This window comes from Pan paniscus, chromosome 20, assembly GCF_029289425.2.
Source record: "Pan paniscus chromosome 20, NHGRI_mPanPan1-v2.0_pri, whole genome shotgun sequence".
NCBI classification, from domain to species: Eukaryota; Metazoa; Chordata; class Mammalia; order Primates; family Hominidae; genus Pan; species Pan paniscus.
Genome location: NC_073269.2, coordinates 37137862 through 37155371, shown reverse-complemented (window position 1 = coordinate 37155371; position 17510 = coordinate 37137862). Strand labels below are relative to the sequence as shown.

Genomic DNA, 17510 nt, shown 5'->3' with positions numbered 1-17510 from the left:
GATGCCTGTAGGAGCAGGGACTCTAGAGGATCTGGCCAGGACTCCAGTTCCTTCTGGCTTCTCTTTGGAGTCCTGCATGTAGCTGTATCCTGGGCTTGACCCAGGATTCCTCATCAGTGCTAATTAGCCAGAATAGAGCATCCACAACGAGGTGGCAATTTTTCATTTGATGAAATTGGCTGAAAATATTGCAAAAAGGAAAAATGTCCAGCAACAACAACAAAAAGCAGAAGGCCACTTTCCAAGTCCCCTGGCCTGGGACTGTACCTTCACTTCCTCATTGCATTTTTCTTCCTTGTTGCATTTCTTCTGTCAGCCTGTGGGCACACCAACAAAACACAAATTCTGCTGGTGTGGGTCTGGAGGGGGATGCCCATGCTTTCTGCTTAGCATAGAGCCTCTTCCTGGTAGCTGGCACAAGTCTAGCTCCTTAATGCCCCATTGTCTCCGTTCTCCCTCCCCAAGCCACTACGGTGGTTCTCTCTCTCCTCTGACCCAGCCACAGAGCACTGCTACTGCAGAGGGATTCTAAAGGAAACCCGTTAGACATGGAGAAAACCCTTCTTCTCTCTGCTCAGATGGTACATCTTCCAAAACAGATAACATGACCCCTGGTAATATTACCAGGCCTAAAATATTACCAGAACCTACCCTGCCCCTTTGCTGAGGTCCCTGCCAATCTGCTCCCTGCATGGTAAGGAAAACGCCATGAAGCCAGAAGATTCTGGATGGGTTTCCTCTTTGGTAATCATGCTAAATCATGAGACACCTTCTTAGGCTTAAACATGGCCACTGCAAGATGAGGGAAGGTGGTGCCGTTCTGCTTGATTCTTCAAAAACTGGTAAGTGGATCTAAATCTCTGCTACCCAGATGAGTTAAAAACCTTGGTGTCAAACTGGAGAGCCACCTGCCCTGCCATTGTGTCATCTCTCCCCCTAATGAGCTCTGGGAATGAACAACCTGAGATTCAACTTAGTCCTCCACCAAGCAGGCTGTTACAGACGTTCTGCATATACTGAAATTAGCAGGTGAGTTGACAAGATGGTGACATCGCTCATCTTTTTTCAAGCTGCTTACCTTTATCAGTCTATTGTGCAGGTTGTGGTAGTAGATACAGAATTACATGCCTGCCCCAGCGTGAGCCTCTGCACAGGAGAATGGCCAGATAAAGGGCCGGGCCCCAGTGGTAGGAAAATGGCCTGACGGCGGTTATCATAAAAGCAACAGAAATCCTGTCAAAGCGTCCAGCTCTCACTTTCAGCATCTCGCATGTATGAAAGAAGGAACATCTGTGACATGCCCGTCAATATGTTTTAGCAACATTTTTTGGGAGCAAAATTAACATTAACAGGAAGACAGGTTTGTGTTTCTCTGTATTTTCACTTATTAACACAACAATCCCAAGGTGATTAGCAATTCTGAGCTATGTTGGGCTGTGAGTTTCCACGTGCAGCATTGAGACACAGGACAAACATCCTCACTTTTAGCTCAGAGTTTGGGCTTGTGGAAATTTCAGGAAACCACATAGCTTTGAAAAGCTTGGATGTCTTTCAGTCCATGTTTAGATGTGAGGAAACGTGCACCAGAGAAAACAGAAATGTCACGGTGCCACTGTGTTGGATTATCTCCAACATTTGCTAAGTGCCTATGGTGGACCAGGCTCTGTAGAAAGCAGGTGTACGGCCCAGACCTTGCTATCTAGGACTGGAAGTCACAGACTTTTCATTCATTCATTCATTCATTCGTTTGTTCATTCATTCATTCACTCACTAATCATCATTGGCTTAGCAATTCCTGAGTAGCAGATACCCTGCTAGACACTGCCAAGCCCTAGTCTACAGTAATAATCAGATACTAAACTTACCTAGAGGAGCTCACAGAGAGGTAAGGAACACAAACAAACTCAAATGTAATTATAATACAAATTGCCAGGACCAGGGGCTTTACCAATTCCTGTGTTTTCAGGGAGGTCCAAGGGAGCAGAGGCCAGCTCTGACAGTTGGGCTGTATGTAGATCTCCCAAATCTCTGAGAATCTCTACCTCCCTATCTTACTGGGCTCGTGTGAAGGTTGAAAGCCCTTAGCACGCTGAGTGGCACTATATGAGCTCAATAAATGGTAGTCATCATCACCACCATCTTTACTACCACCACCATCATCACCACCACCATCATCATTGTTACCACCACCATCACCACCATTATCGTCACCCCCACCATCACCACCACCACCACCACCACCACCACCTACCATCATCATTGTTACCACCACCATCACAACCATCATCACCACCACCACCATCACCATCACCACCACCTACCATCATCATTGTTACCACTACCATCACAACCATCATCACCACCACCACCACCTACTATCATCGTTGTTACCACCACCATCACCACCACCACAATTATCACTCTTACCACCACCATCATCATTGCCACCATCACAAACACCACTGTCACCACTACCACCATCATCATTCTTACCAGCACCATCACCACCACCACAATTATCACTGTTACCACCACCATGATCATTGTCTTCATCATGGGGATAGATTCCCTGTTTGCCCCTCCAAATCTACTTTCTCTCTTCCTCCACCCTGCTCTGTACTCCAGGAAGCTGACCAATGTGGACTTCATCCATAGGCTGTCTTACTCTTTGACTTCTAGTTGGGAATGGCTAATTGGGAGCGCTACAAGAGATGGATATCAGAGGACAGTCAGAGTATTTGTTCCCCTGTCTTTCTCTCTTCTGGGCCACCACTGACAGTGGCTGTATTCTCCTGGCAAAGGTTATCAGATGACCTCTTCCACTGGACAGCTCTCTCTGGGTTCTGGTTACTGCTCCTTCCCTGGCCCTTCAGGTCACAAGGTGATAGAGGTTGCTGCTGCTGATAGCCCTGGAGTGTTTTATCTTCCCTTGCTGTTTTCTGTTAGTCCCTTTCCCCATTGTTGTGAGTAGTCCTGTCAGGAAGCTCTTCAGTCACCCTTGGGTGTGTCCTGGGTTTCCCACTAGGATCCTGACCATTGAACCATCATGCTCATCATCATCATCATCATCATCATCATCATCAGTGCCTTCTGCAGTCCAGGTCTCCTGCTCTGTCTTCAACTACTATATTTCCTGATTTCCACCACCATCTTCCCCAGAGGCACAGGTGCACATTTCTTCAGCCAACTTTCAGATATTGACACCTGAAGCTGAAGCACGTGGTGTTTGCATCCTCCAGGACTCAGCTCAGGCATTATCTTCTACAGGAGGCATCACTCACCTGTTCTTCCTCCAAGGTCCAGATGAGAGCCTTCTGATGACATGTCTCACCCTGGAGCACAGTTTCCTTCTGTACCTTTTGCCCTGTGAATTCCTGCAAAGAGAGAGGCAAGGATGCTAGCATCTTCTTTTTTTCTTGAGAAGGAGTTTTGTTCTTGTCACCCAGGCTGGAGTGCAATGGCGCGATCTTGGCTCACTACAACCTCCGCCTCCCGGTTTCAAGTGATTCTCCTGCCTCAGCCTCCTAAGTAGCTGGGATTAGAGGCATGTGCCACCACGCCCGGCTACTTTTGTATTTTTAGTAGAGATGGAGTTTCAACATGTTGGCCAAGCTGGTCTTGAACTCCTGACCTCAGGTGATCCACCTGACTTGGCCTCCCTTACAGGCATGAACCACCATGCCCAACCGATAGCACCTTCTTTATGCCAACATTTAACATGGACTGTTATGGATAGATCCTTGTGGCAAGCAGGAATGAAGGAGGGGTGCGGATGAGGAACAACTGACATTTGCCCTGAATACTATTATCACTCCAGCTAGTCCCAGTAGCCAGGAGATGCTGACAGCTCTCTCTGCAAACTGTGACTACCACCCAGGGCTTAGCATGCTGAAGGGACTGGGAAACATTTGTTCAATTAAACAAAAAGAACGATCATATCTATCATCAATGGGAAGCTTACTATTTGCTAAGCCCTGAGCTAAGTATCTTCATATGTTGTTTCCTTTCATGCTCAGGCTGTCCCTGCTGTGAGGTTGACATGATGAGGAAATTGAGGCAGCTCTAAGCCCAGGCCTGTTAACCTCCATTGTCTACACTTCCGGCCACCAATGCCCAGTCCGTGGTGTTTGATTACAAAAGTAGATGAGGGGGAGCCAGAAAGTGGACTACAGGAGCCTCTAAACATTTGTCTTATTCTCATTGTGAACATCAGGTTCATGTCACTGCTCTGTCCCCACCTCCCCTCTCTGCGCAGTGCTACAAAATGGGGCAATGATAGCACCTTGTCCTTGGGTTGCTGTGAGCTTCAAAAGAGAATATTCCTGCCCTGAGATGTCAAGTTATTATATTCTAGATGTGGTCAGCAGACAAATGGGGGAAAAAAGCAACCCCCAAAGATCTATTTGCTTCCCAGCCCTCAGAACTTGTGACTGTTACATTTTACAGCAAACACTGGGATTTAAGTGAGGGATGCTGAAAGCAGGAGCTCATCATGGAATTTCCAAGCTTACCCTAAATGCAAGCACATGTGTCCTTGTAAGAGACAGGCAGCTAGAGAGGAGACCCAAAGGCATGCAGAGGAGAAGGGTATGTGAAGATGGAACAGAGAGTGGAGGGATGTGGCTGGAAGCCAAGAAACATTGCAGACAGCCAGCAGCCCCGAGGCTGGGAAGGCAAGGGATGGAGATTACATGGAGATTCCCGTGGGGCCCCTTGAGGGAGGGCAACCATGCTGACACCACCCGGCTGGCCATTCTCTTATATCATGTCTCTCCTGCAGCTTCTGGGAGCGCAGGAGAGCTTAGCACATCTCACTCCTCCCAAATCCAAGTCATTTTCAGAAATGTTTAATTTGAAATACAGCATGCCTACAGTAACCCACTGTGTGAAGGCGCCGTGGTCCATTGATGCATCCTCCTGCTGATGGATTCTTGGATAAGTCCCAGTTTATAGCAATTCTACACTATGCTGCTGGGAAAAGTCTGCTGGGATAGGGCAGGAATATTCTCTTTTTTTGCTCACAGCAACCCAAGGGCCAGGTGCTATCATTGCCCCATATGCACATACTTCTGCCAGGTACATACTTACGAGTGGCATTGCCAGGATGGAGGGTACACATGGTAGATACTGCCAGTTTTCCCAAGTGATTCTACCAGTTTCCATTTCCACCAGCAGGGCATGAGAGCCCTGTTTGCTCCAGGTTCTTGTCAGCCCTTGGTACTTTCTGTCCTTCCAATTTTGCCAGTTTGTGTGGTGGTATCTCATTGTGTTTGTTGTTGTTGTTGTTGTTTTTCAGTATTTCTTTTTTTTAAGAGACAGAGTCTCTGTCACCCAGGCTAAAGTGCACTGGTGCAATCACAGCTCATGGCAGGCTCAACCTCCTTGGCTCAAGCAATCCTCCCACCTCAGCCTCCCTAGGAGCTGGGACTATAGGTGTGTGTCACCATGCCTGGATAATTTATTTTTATTTTTGTAGAGAGGGAGTCTTGCTATGTTGCCCAGTCTCAAACTTCTGGCTTCAAAAGATCCTCCCCACTTGGCCTCCTCCCTAAGTGCTGAGATTACAAGCAAGAAACACCATGCTTGGACTCACTGTGGTTTTAATTTGCACTTCTCTGATGATTAGTGAGATTGAACAGATTTTCATAGGTTCATGGGTTGTTTGGATATTCACTTCTGTAAAGTATCTCTTCATATCTTACTCCATTTTTCTTTCAGATCACTTCTCACTGACTCATCTGAGTTCTCTTCCAACTATATGTTCCAAAATCATCTGTGATAGTTAGAAACTTGATTGTCAACTCTGAAACATGTGCCCACCCCTCCTCCCCTACACAGCCTCTCACCTCCTTTGGTCCGGATGGATCTACAGGACTTCTGCTGGTGGGTCCAGCCAAGCCTCTCTCCTGGATGTCCCCTGGGCTGGATTATTCTCACCACCTGGCCTTGCCTCAGTCTGCACCACCTGCCTAGAGATCCCTCTCTTTTTACCACTGTGAAAACTGACTCAAGGTGCCCCCAACCCCAGAGGGCTTCCTCCTCCTTCAGCCCACACAGAACTTTCCCCTCAGACCCAAGTTGCAGCCCCTCATGGGTTCCCTTCCTTGTCTCTGAGTGAGCCTCCTCTCATTTTACAGAGAAGTAATAATCATAGGCTCCTAAGGGTAGGGCTGTGTCTCCATCTTCTTGATTCCCAGACCAGAACCTTCCCAAGTACTGGGCAGAGATGCGGGGCTAAATAAAGGCTGATGCCAGCCAGGCCTGCAGTGCTCAGGGACAGGAAGATGGGGGAAGAATGCTCACCACTCCCTGCCTGCTCCTGGCCAGGGCCCCACTGGCCGCCTCCACTCAGAGCAACAGAGAGCAGACACATGGCTGTTCCATCTGAGACCCTGTGCCTTGGGCACTCCTGCCCCTTTGCACCCACCAAGGGCCTGAGCCAGAGCCTCCTTCTCCCCACTAGGATGTGCTCCCTTTCCTGAAGACCCTGCCAAGGAGGAACCTTGTCCTTCATGTCACCCTTGTGCCAGCCTCTGAGACCCAATCTAACCCTGAACACATGGCTCAACCCTACCAGAACCTCTCCACACAGAGTCCCTAGAGGAAGGTTTATCAGAGCAATGCTTCTAAAACCAATTATTCTATCTAAAATTTGTAAAAAAACACAAACAAATTAAAAACATGACAACTTCGGAGAGATGATTTTAGCTTAAGTCCTATATAGGGGTATTTCTCTTCACAGTTTTAGCAAGATTTATGCACATAACATTTAACACTTGAAGACAGCTTCTCCTTTATTTCATTTTTTTTTTTTCATTAAAATTGATCAACAAAACACAAAGCCGTATGTGCCAACAGGAAAGCGCAATGTAAGAATTCCCGGCCGAGGGCTGGCTGGCTGTGCAGGAAACTGACCTGTGTCTATCCAGCTCTGGGCCTCTTGGGGCAGCCTTGCCAGTCATGATGAACTGGGCCATTGCCTGACCCCTTTATCCTACAGACAAATGGCCTTCCAGGGCTGGGGTGAGACCACAAGGCTCATTTCCACTCCTCACTTTTCCAGGAAAGCCCAGCCTGGGACCCGCCCTGTTTGGGCTTTGATTTGCTGTGTGGGACCCAAGTCAGAGGGGTCAGGCCAGGGGATGTTTGGCTCCAGATTAAAAATAAAAGCCAGAATGCATGCAGGGGGGATTTGGCTGTCAGAGATGGATTTTTGTTTATTCCCATAAGGTTTGATCCCATCCAGTCTACTTTCTTCCCAATCCCTCTCCTGGTCCCACTCCTGTTCAGCCCCCTGGCTCCTTCTGGTTCTCATCAAGTACCCTCTCCCCTCCATACCAATGTCACCTTGCCTCAGCAAAATTCCATGCCTCTCTCTCCTAGATCTCAAATCACACACAGAACGTTTTCATTTATTCAGTATTTCATTAATTCAAGAAACAGCTGGTGGATGTGATACTCTCACAGAGAAGACAAACCCATAAATAGATAACCAGATAAATAACTAAGATAAAGTCACAAAATACCAATACAAAGGGGACACACCAGGTGTGATGGTTCATTTTAGGTGATCTGGGCCACAGGATGCCCAGATTATTGTTATTCTGGGTGTTTCTGTGAGAGTGTTTCTGGATTAGATTAACATTTAAATTATTAGGCTAAGCAAAGCAGGTGGCCCTCCACAATGTGAGGTGGGGTGGTCATCCAGTAACTGAAGACCTGAATACAACAAAAAGACTGACCTCCTAGGAGGAACAGGTAGCTCCTTCTGATGGACTGATGGAGGTGGGACACTGGTCTTTTCCTGTCTTTGGACTTGAGCTCAAACATCTGCTCTTCTTGGGTCTCGAGCCTTCTGGCTTTCAGACTGGAATGTACACTTAGCTCTCCTGGTCCTCAGGCCTCTGGGTTCAAACTGGAGCTACCCCATGGGCTCTCCTGGGTCTTCCCCTTTGCTGACTGCATGTCTGGGGACTTCTAAGCCACCATAGTCACATGAGCCAATTCTTTTTTTTGTTTGTTTGTTTTTATTTTTGAGACGGGGTCTCGGTCTGTCTCCCAGGCTGGAGTGCAGTGACATGATCTCAGCTCATTGCAGTCTCCACCTCCTGGGTTCAAGTGATTCTCCTGCCTCAGCCTCCCGAGTAGCTGGGATTACAGGAACACCACCACGCCCAGCTCATTTTTGACTTTTTAGTAGAGACGGGGTTTCACCATGTTGGCAAAGCTGGTCTCGAGCTCCTAACCTCAAATGATCTGCCCGCTTCAGCCTCCCAAAATGCTGGGATTACAGGGAGCTGATTCTGTATAATAAATCTGTTTACATCTATGTATCCTGTTGGTTCAGTTTCTCTGGAGAACCTTGACTAATACAACAGGATCCGGTGGGAGAGAGTGGCCAGGTTGGAGGGAATAATTGAGCTGATGAGGAGAAACAGCCAGATGTTCAAAGCTCTTAGAAAAGAACATTTTAGGCGCAAACCATAGCATGTGCAAATGCCCTGGGATGGGAACATATTTTTTCAAGAAACAGACAGAAGCACTTATGAGTGCTTTCCATTTACCACCTGATGCCCACAATGTCCTCATCTGAGCATATTCCTCACCTGAGGCATAGATGACATATTCTTAATGTGACCTCATTTTTAAATGTGCAGTATAGTCTGTTGTACTGAGGTAAACACTATAGGTAAGCACTTAGCAATTGAGAGTAAATGTGGATTTATTGTTTTTCACAACAAACAAGGTAGTCAGGGATTCCTTGTTTACAAACTACTTTGCATTAATTAAATGCAATCTGGAAGTCATCTTGTCTCCTCTGTATCTCTCAGACCCCACATCTAATCTGTGAGGTAAGCCTGTTGGATTGCCTTTAGAATATTTCCACATTTAGAATATTCTCGCATCCACAACTGCTGCTACCAGCTTGGTCCCTCACCTCCAGGCTATGTGTGCCCCATCCCAAGTGACCCACCGCACGGTCGCTGGATCTTCCTTTTCAAATAAGAGTCAGATAAGTAATACTACTTCTCAGCTCAAGAGCCCTACAAAGGACTGCCATTTCATCTAAGCATGAGCTAGAGCCCTTATGGTGGCTCTGAGACCCTACATGATCTAGCCCCATCACTTTCTGTCCCTATCTTGGGTGTTTTTTTCCAATCCTGCCACTCCCTCCTTGTATTCCCACTGACCTACTGCTGTGCCAGGAACAGGTCAGGCCCATTTCTGCCCCAGGGCCTTTGCCTCTCTCCCTAAGATTCTCTTCTTCTAGATTTCCATGGCTCCCTCCATTTTAAAAACCTTGCTCAACCTCCCCTCAATGAGCCTGATCTTGTTCATCCTATTTACATTGCCGCTGCCAACTGCTTAGCTTGCTTCAGGTCTTCTGACCACTTTACTTTGTTCTATTCTTCTGTTCCCTGCAGATACTTCTGAAATAAAATATGATCTTTATGTTCATGATGCTTTTTATTTATTGTTTGTCTTTCCACTATAACGTTAAAGTATAGGGATTGTTTTCCCAGTTTTGTTCACTGTTGGCATGTGTTCTCTGCTGAAGAATTTGAAGTTCACTGAAGGAACACTTGCCTGTGCATTTCTTGAGTATGTGTGAATTGCATGTTTTGCATTTCAGACTTGTGTGAAAGCTAAGGTAACAAAGCAATGTACATGGGAGATTTGTACTGCTGCCGCCACCATGACTATTGAAGGAATGTTTGCAATGGGACAAATATTATACCAAATTTTTGCCTGATTTTCTCTGTACATTTCAAACCCATCTTATTAGACAGACAGTGTTATCGCCCCCATTTTACAGATGAGCACATTGAGGCATAGAGAGGATCTACAACTTGCTGGTTGTCACTAAGTTGATGCTGTCAGTAGCAGAGAGTCAACCCAAAAAGTGTGACTTCAAACCTCTGCCCTAAATCTTGGTCGGCCGCCCTTCCAAGGGCACTATGATATGGAGGTAGCTGAGGGTGGGACATGGGTGAAGTGTACCTCCAGACCAGGTCTCTCCAGAGATCTTTCTCAGTTGTCATGGTTGTTTTGGTGTCTCTTGAAGGACCAGTATCCCCCCAACCACGGGACCCTCCGTTAAAACAGACCTATAAGGCCTGGAATGAACAAATGGGTCTTCACTGAGGAGAGGCTTGCATGGTTACTCAGATCTCTAATACCTGAGCGGGGAGAAGATTTTGGAGAAATGGGACACTGGGCAGGGAACTCTGGCCTCTGAGGGGAAAGGGAAAGGCCTGGGGCAGAATGGACAGGGCTCTGATGGAAGGCCTTCTCAATACTGACGTCACATTAATTCTGGTCCTGGTGCACATGGGCCCAACCCTAAAAAATCCACTCCTACCCCACAGGGAGTATGAGGCCTTAGTTATTGGGCATAAATACCTTTTATAGGCCATTATATCTTTTCTTTTGAAACAGACCTAATTGTCCCATAGAACTGAGGTTTATGGGGTTTTTTTTTTTCTTTTTTGAATAAACAAAGAAATTCACCCTCCCTGTCTTAAAGCTTGAAATTTGTCTTTGTCTGAGCTGAGTCCTTTTCTCAGGAAACTGATTCTCTGGCTTCTAGATGGTATCACCACATCCAAACTCTGAGATTCCAGACTGCTCCCTAATTTCAGTTTTCCCACACATAGTTACATTTCTTCCCTGCTATATAAACCCCTAATTTGAATCAGTTGGGAAGATGGATTTGGGACTCATCTCCCATCTCCTGGGCTGCATCATCTGAATAAAGTCTTCTTCCCTGGCAATACTCATTGTCTCAGTAATTGTCTTTCTGTGCAGGGAGCGACGTGATCTAGACCAAACCCCTGGCATTTTGGTAACACCGCCTTCAAGCTGTAGAGCAGGACAATGGCAAACAAATACCCTGGGGCTCAGAGACCCAGGCAAGGCTACCAAGCGGGGTACTGGCATCTCTCTTCCTCTTCCCCCACCACCTCATTTTTTCTACCAAGTGTACATTTTTCTTTACTGAGACCATTTTTCCCACCAAGTGTAAATTTTCTAATTTTGATCTGTTATACCTAAATTCCCTTTCTAAAGAATTTCTACTCTAAGAAACAAGTTGATTTCTCCATTGAAGGGTTCCACTGTAATTAAACTGATTGCTGAAAAAGACATCATTCTTCTTTTAATAAGGCAATTTGCATATTCAATAACTTTAGCCTCACTTGCTGAAAGACAGTTTGAAAGTTTGTTTGTATATTCTCTGACTCAAATGTTTTCAGATTGCCTTACCTCATCTCCATTAATGGGGTGATAATGGAAAGAAAATGCAAGAAGAAATTTCTTTTAACAACAAAAAAATATTTACTTTGTTTTAAAGCACTACAATTAATAGACAACAGGGCCCCTGTGGGGAAACATCTTTTCAAAATCAGGTGTTTTGTAGGTTACTTTTAATTTCCTATTCATAAACTGATGCTTGCAGTCTAGCTGGACTTGGAAGGGTATGAGAGAAATATGGAACCCAAAGAATTACAGCTAATGAGAACAGATGGACTACAGGACCCAAGAGCATGTAGATGTGGGATGCTCTCTTTAGCTGCAGGAAGAATGGTTTGGTGAAGGTAAGAGTCACATTTGTTTTGGGCTGAATGTAGGTCCCCCCAAACCCCCAAATCATATGTTGAGGCCCTACACCTCAACATGATGGAATTTGGAGAATGGGACCTTTGTGAGGCGATTAGGTTTAGATAAGGTAATGAGGGTAGGGCCCTGATGATGAGATTAGTGCCCTTATAAGGAGAGGAAGAGACTACCAGAGCTCTGTTTCCCCCATCAATCCCTATGTGAGGACTCACCAAGGAGGTGCTTGTCTGCAAGTCAGGAAGAGAGCCCTCACCCGAACCTGATCATGCTGTAACCCTGATCTCCAACTTGCAGCCTCCTGAACTGTGAGAAAATGCATCCCTGTTGTTTAAGCCCCCAACACTCATCACATTTGTCCCCAATCAGCAACAGTGACCTTCTTGCTAGTTTTGCTACTCCTGAACCCAAAGTGAGGCTCCATGGCTTTCAAAACATTCATGCTACATTTCACCTTGCTTGTTAGTAATTCAGCTAGACCCTATTAGCAGTGCAGATGAAAAACAGCTGACTGCTGTCTGTGGACAAGATGCCAGAACCCATAAGATGGGTTTGTCAGCAGACTTCTCCCTGCAGAAATCCCCTGCCACCATGGTGTGTGAGGTCTCCACCCTGGCATGAAAACCTGGGACAATTCTAGAGCAGCATATATCCTCATAACCAAATCCCAGATATTCCTTCTGTCTTTGGAACTTTGCACATCGCTCAAAGGACACATGGCCAAGGGCTCACCCTTAATGGCATTCTGGAAGATCACAGCATTGCTCGGTGTTGCTGCGGCACAGACTCAGGGAGTCTGTGTCTCCAGGACCAGACACAAACCTCCTTTTTTTTCATTGTGGTAGAACACACGTAATAAGAAATTTGCCATTTTAACCATTTGTAAGTGTACAACTCAGTGGTATTAAGTGCATTCATATTGTTGTATAATCATTATTGCCATCCATCTCCAGAATCCTTTCATCTTCCCCAGCTGGAACCCTGTACCAGTAACCCTGTACCAGTAACCCTGAATTAAACAGTAATTCTCCATTCTCCCTTCTTCTCAGCCCTTGGGAGTGCTGTTCTATTTTGTCTCTATGGCATTTTGCCTATTTATTCATTTATTCATCTACCAATGAACACTTGAGTTGCTTCCACTTTGGTTATTGTGAATAATGCTGCTATGAACATGGGTGTACAAGTATCTCTTCAATTCTTCAGGGTATAGACCCAATAGCGGAGTTGCTGGGTCATATGGTTATTCTATGTTTAATATTTTGAGGAACCCCTGTACTGTTTCCACAGTGGCTGCACTATTTTACATTCCCTCTGGCCTTTTTACTTTCTTTTTCTCTGCTTGAACAACTAGTCTCTCTCTCTCTCTCTTTTTTTTTTTTCAATGTCTGCTTCAAATAACATGAAGTCCACTGGGTGGAGTGACCATCTTCCCCAGCCCTGTGGTTCTCCCATTTGCAGCAACCTGGAGTGGGGATTTTTGTATTTATTTCTTTGTGGGGCTAAGTTTTCAATATGTCTTCTTCGCATGTTCACATAAAGAACTGAATTTATAAAATAGTGGAGACTTGCATGGAGACTCAAGCTTATGACAGTTGGATGCTTTTCTCCCTCAGGATGAGTTGCTTTTTATACACCCCACACTATCCAAGTATGCAGCAGGCCACAGACTACGTCCTACGGGGCTCAAGACCAGCTGGCCCAGGTCAAGACCTGGGTACAGAACCTATTGCATTCCACATGGCCAAGGTATACTGAAAGGCACAGAGGGGAATGAAAGACATTGGCTTTTCTTTGTTAAGTGGTGTCAAAATCTAGGCTCTGTGCAGCTTCCATCCCCACCTCAGATGTGCCAAAAGACGTTGAGCTTGCTGGTGGAAGCCAGTGTCTCCTCTGACCCTTTGAGTTAGTCATGATAATACGCTTCAATCTTCAGATCTTATGGTGTTTGCCATTTTCCAAGTGGAATTCAGGCGCTTTGCTCTCTCCAATTTCTAGCTTTGGCTCCAGTTGTTCAGTAATGCAATCCTGAAAGGGTGAATTTGGACAATCGCAGCTTGGCCATTTTGAGCACATATGCTAGAACTAAGTCTTTTTGGCCCAGCTGTAGCTTGAATCTAATGAAAATGACAGATAATGCAGTGTTCTGTGTGCCTGCCAAAAAAGAGGATATTTCCCATGAGATAGCACCTGGTGATGCAGAAATAGACACTATAGATTTGTGATTGGCTGGTGCGTACGCGTATTCATATCTAGCCTGTATTATCAACCACACAAGATCACATCTTGGATAATAACAGCAACAATGGCATGCATAAAAATTACTGCAGCAAAAAGGAAAAAAAAATACTAGATCAATTATGTCAATTATGCACGAGTACTTTTTCCCCTCACAGTTTTAACACTGAGAAAAGGTGGCATCTATCTCTGATCTAATTATTCACTTGCTTATTTGTGGGTTCCCCCCTCTTTGCGCTCTCCTCTTTTACAGGCAGATATAAAAGAGCTCTCTTTTAGAAACACACCGTGGACTCAAACGTGCCTACATACATATGTGACTTACATTTGAGCAGTTGAATAATCAGTAACTTGAAAGTAAAGAGGAAACGCCTCTGCGTGTTCTAAAGGGAAGCGACGGGAGGGGTATATACTGAGATGACCTTACCTTAGAGCAAAAACGCCATCAGCCTCGAGAAGTGTCATAAATTAAGTTGCTATTTAAGCCCTGATTCTAGTAAAAGGGTCCAAATTTCCAAGGTGCCTTTAATGACTCTGTATTCAGTGACAATGAAGTATTTCTTTAACAGACTGCCACTGAGCAAACAGAAAAAAATGTGTGGCTCTGGAAAGAGAGCTTGCTATTTTCCCTTTTTTCTTCCCTTCCTTCTTCCTTTCTACCCCCTTTTTACCATCCTTTCCTGTTGCTCTTTCTTTGGCCTTCCCTTTAGAGATGCAGTTGAAAACCCTTAGCACACAATCTCGGAATGAGACAAGGGTGGAATTCTGGCAGCCTGTGTTCAACTCTTGCTGGACTTGCTCTGTGACCTTGATAAAGGTCTGCAACCTCACCACGGACACACAAAACACTGTTACACCATTTTCAAAGTGAGGGGGCTTGAATTGGATGTTCTCCCAGGTCCCTTCAATCTCTCAGATTTGAAGCAAAGGGTAATTTACCTAGGCTAGCTTAGGAGGAAGGTGATTTTGAAAGAGAAATACAAAATCATTAAGCAGATCAGTAAATTTGATAATGAATTGTTTCAATTACATTCAGGTGGCAGCAGATGTTAAATTACTTTAGCAGAACCAAGCTTAGAGGTTTGTGGTTTACTTTTCTCATTTAAATATATAGATGCAAAGGAAGAAATCACATTTCCAGTCCATCTTCTCAAAAAGCCCTACTGCGTGAAGCCCCGTAGCATAACTTCTGTTGGTCAGGAGATCAGGAACATGGGGCTCCGGTCTCAGCTCCACTTCCCAAAGATTGCGTGTGCTCTGGGTGGAGCCTTCCCCTTTTTGTGTTAAAGATCTGCCATCTATAAATGAGGGATAGACTCATCTCTGGCCCCAAAATGTGCCATGCTTCCTTGTACTGTCATCTACCTTTGCCAGGCTTTGAAAATATATATCTCAAGTATATTTGTGTTGAGCATATAGCACTTTTCTTAAGCACGTGGCTTGTGAGCTCCTGTGGGACTGGATCTTTTTGCATGCTGTAGGGGCACATAGTCTTTTGGGGAAGCTTATGATGATATTGGTTGTAGCAGTTGCAGGGGTGAAAAGGAGTGATAGAAGATGGACATTTCATCCTGGCACCGGCATCTTGACTGCCCTAGACAGGCTTCCTGTGAACCCAAAGCCTAATATGATCACCAAAGGGTCATGTTCATTAGCCCAGTTGACCCCAGGAGAGGCTGGATTCCAGCATCCAGTGGAGGAGGGATATATGGCATCTTGGTCCCAGAAGGCATCTCTCCATCCTCTCCCTTCTTGGCTGCAGCCTTCCTGGGAGCCAGTTGCTCCAAGGCCTGGCTCTAGAATGCCCTACAGAGGATAGGCACAGTGCTGATGCCACCTGTTCCCTCTCCCTCGAAGTCCCTACTCTCTCTCCAGGCTCCCTGCCCTGTCACATGGAACAAAACCACACTGGGTCTGCTTAGCTCCTGAGACAACTGCCTCTTTAAGAACTTATCTCATATTTTCAGAAATTGACTGTGAAAATTCTAAGTAATGGTGTGACATGATCACACTCACTTTCTGTAGTTAATCCTTCACGAGGGTCAGGCTCCTCTCTCTTCTCAGTGGCTCATTTGATTGTCACCTACCTTGCACAAAACCTCCCAGCCCCGAGCACTGTCTGGTGGGTTGACAGGCAGTCAGAGTGCTGAACGCTGTGCAGGAATAACTGAATTAGAAAAAAGCTGCTGGCGCTGTAATAAAGCGTTTAATGGACAGACAGCCTCTCTTGCCTTCCTTGGGGTAACACTAAATCCCTTTTTATTGTAGTTTGCACAGATGTTAGTGAGTTATCCATTTCTCTAATCATACTAGAAGTCGGCACATCCATCTTAAATAAGAAGACCAGCCCACTTGCTTTTACAGAGTCCTTTTTCTAATAAACTTGTGTCAGTTTCAGGTCAGTTTTACCAATACAAATAAAATTCAAACAAATAAAAAGTATATTGTCTCATGATGAGATTTATGTAATTATGTCCCTTAGGTCACTTTAAATTTACACGGGGAGTTACACCCTGCATAGTCCTTGTTATGGCCTGGATTTTTCTCTGATTCGGGGACACACACAAATACCCACCCACAGAGTTTACAATATTGGATCTCCCTGGGTCAGGGCAGAGCCTTTGGTGCAGAACAGCCCCTTGTTTTTGTCCGAGGGCTGAGCTGGCCTGTGGGTGAGCTGCACTCGGGTCTTCTCTGAAACCATCCCCATGAGGTCACAGTTTTTGTTTCTTTGTTTATTTTATTTTTGGATGACTTCGTTTACATCCAATCTGTGCTCTAGGTAGGCCAATGTTCCACCCCTGTTGTGGTCTTATAGACCACCCAAAGATCTTTTTGCAAAAGAAAATTTTGCAAAAGAGGTTCATGTCATGAAAAAAAATGTGTTTTTTAAAAGGACACAGTGGGGAAAAAATCCTACACACCAAGGTGCTCCCATCTGCAACTTCTGTGGACCTGGGAAAGGTCACCTGAAGTTCAGGCCAGGATAAATAATTGCTGTGGTGAGGGTTCCTTTTTTCCTTTCCATGGAGTTGATGGGTTCACAGCGGTAGCTGAATCTTGATAGATTGGCAGACGCTGAAAGGAACCGCTAAGCGGTGACCGGGGCAGGGCTGCACTTCAGTTCTCAGGGCAAAGGCTGGGCAGCGGAGATTCCGGGGCTGGGTGGACGACAGGGGCCAGGTGACAAAGCCGCCTCTGTCCCTGCACAGAGCAGGAACAAACGCCGGCCCTGGCATCGTCCCCGGGACGGGCTCGGCAGGGTGGGCTTTCCACCACCACTGAGGCCCGAGGCTGCCGCTCGCTTTTATGCACAGAATTACTGCTCTCTGGGGTCTCCCCTGCAAGTGAGAAGGCTGTCTGTGTTGTGTTTCCTGGTCCAATCGGCCACTTCATAAATCAAAGACGATGGGTGGTGTATTAACCATTTGATGTCCTGTTGCAGAGAGGGAAAACCACCGCAGCAGCCACAAAGGGGGAAAAGGAGGAGAGCTTGGTGGGAGCTGCACCTCACCCCAGGGAGAGCTGCTGGAACAGGAGCCTTCATGCACGCAGCATCCTTAAAATCTTTGAATTCCCTGGCTCACTCGCCCATCATTCTGCCAAAACTGAGGTCCAGAGAGGTCGGCGTGACTTGTGTAAACTCTATCAAACAGGAG

General features: G+C 45.8%; 1 long non-coding RNA gene across 1 annotated transcript in view; it reads right to left on the bottom strand.

The window, feature by feature from the left end:
- The window catches only part of LOC130541022 (uncharacterized), a 40310-nt gene extending 25708 nt beyond the window's left edge, over positions 1-14602 (bottom strand). Inside the window, exons 1-2 of the long non-coding RNA XR_008955067.2 lie at positions 14523-14602; positions 14279-14427 (exon numbers count right to left, since the gene is read on the bottom strand). This is a non-coding gene — a long non-coding RNA (uncharacterized LOC130541022). The remainder of the gene's footprint in view (positions 1-14278; positions 14428-14522) is intronic.
- Between the last annotated feature and the right edge of the window lie 2908 nt (positions 14603-17510).